This window comes from Pterocles gutturalis, unplaced genomic scaffold, assembly GCF_000699245.1.
Source record: "Pterocles gutturalis isolate BGI_N339 unplaced genomic scaffold, ASM69924v1 scaffold16510, whole genome shotgun sequence".
Lineage (NCBI taxonomy): Eukaryota > Metazoa > Chordata > Aves > Pterocliformes > Pteroclidae > Pterocles > Pterocles gutturalis.
In genome coordinates, this window is record NW_010143796.1 from 53,995 (window position 1) to 56,055 (window position 2,061).

Here is a 2,061-nt window from a genome sequence, read left to right on the forward strand (position 1 = left end):
CCTCCCGGAGCCATTCCTGTGGCCGTTAACCATCTCTTTGTAGGAGGAGAGGCAGCAGGCTGTGAGCTGCCACCTGTTGTTAATCTACCCCCGGCTAATCCATTCTGCACTGTGTCAGCAGTTCAAAAGGGCACTGTTAGTATTTTTTTGCCAACTTCAATTAACGTGAGATTTTTTTTTGCCCCCTCTGATCGCATTTCATCTGTCATGAGTCAGGAACAAACCAGCCAGATTGCAGTTTGAGAGGAGAGAAGAGAAGCAGTTTATTGCAAACCAAAACACCACCACCCGTGGTTGTGCCCCCTCGGCCGTGGGCGGCTGGGAAGCAGGGACCTTCGCGGCCATGCCACTTCTTTCAAAAAACTGGAAAAAATAAAAATAATTGGCACCCCAGAAATTCCAGCTCGGCCACCTCCCCCCACAACCCCCCCCCCAAAAAAAAAAAAAAAAAAGGAAAAAAAAAAATCTTTCAAGTTGAAAAGAACCAAGCTGCAAGAGAGTGTTTGTTCTTTTTTAATATTCCACTGTAATGAACTGGTAATACATGGCTGCATAGGCAATAACATGGCATGGCACAAACCTCACATGGCAACATTTTTAATGATTATTTTTTTTATTCTTTTTTTTTTCCTGAACTTTTAGGAAACTTTTTAATTTTTTTTAATATGTTCTACCCCAGGCCGTTAAGCTAAAGGAAAAAAAAAAAAAAAAAAAGATTGCATTTATACAAGGTTACAATATTTTACAACAAAAAAACAATAATATTGATTGAGGTTTGTTTTCTTTCTTTCTCCCAGTCTCTCTTTCAAACACTGCACACCTAAACTGATATATTATTATACATTGAAAACTGTCCTTCAAAATCAGTAGTATAAAAGTCCTAGCTCTACCTACCTACCTAGCTATGTGGGGGGGGAGTGGGGAACCGTGTTACCAGCAAAGAGTTCAGGGGGTGCAAGGCCGCTCCGTGCCTCTTCCCAGCTCCCTTTGGGAAGATGCAAAGGACTGAATGACTTCCCAACCCATTCCGCCCCGCTTCCCATTTGGGTTCAATTTCTCCTTCGATCTGTTTGCTTTTTTGCTGTGTCAGTCAGAGAAGCAAAATAAACACGGGGCTCTGCCTCTGCTTGATTATTTTTTCAAACTTTTTTTTCCAGGAAACTACCTTTTTTTGCCTTTTGTTTGTTTGGAGAATGTTTTACAACGTGCTGCCTGCTCTGGGTGTACTCTGGGAATCAAGGAACCTTCCCTGGAAAACCTCCACCTCTGAAAAAACCCAGCTCCAGTTGCAGGATGTGTGCTCCGACAGGGATGCACAATCCGGCAGGGATGTGCGCTTTGGTAGGGATGCACGCTCCAGCAGGGATATGCAGGCTTTGGTAGGGATGCATGCTCCAGCAGGGATGCACACTCTGGCAGGGATGCAGGGATGCATGCTCTGGTAAGGATGCAGGGATGCGCACTCCAGCAGGGATGCAGAGATGCATGCTCTGGCAAGGGCGCAGGGATGCATGCTCTGGCAAGGATGCAGGGATGCATGCTCTGGCAGGGATGCAGGGATGTATGCTCTGGCAGGGATGTGCGCTGGCTCCCACACTCTCTAGGCTAGGAGAGGGAAGCTGGTTCTCCTTCACCTTGCTTGTTGGTCTTCCTCCCAATGGGTTCTCCCCAGGTGGGCGCTGGGGCAGCGGGACCTGAACTGAGCGACGCATTCCCGAGGAGGCGGCCAGAGCCTGGCTGCTGGCTAGAGAGCCCACGAGGAGCACGGCTGGTGGTGGGTAATGCCCGGGGGGCTGAGCTGGCCCCCATCTCGCGCTTCGAGTCTGGACCCAGCAAGCCCCAAGGTGGGTTCACCACGGCTTTGTAGTTGCTATGCTACCAAAGCACTAACTACTGCTCGTAGGCAAGGAGTGCTGTGGAGCAAGTGGTACCCAACTGCTTTTAAGCTGGTGCTGGGCACCGGTGCTGCTCTCGCTATTTCCATCCTAATCTCAAAGCTCTGCAACGTTTCTTGTGTTTCTAACCAGGGGCAGGAGGGTACCTGCTGCACAGCTGGGGCCA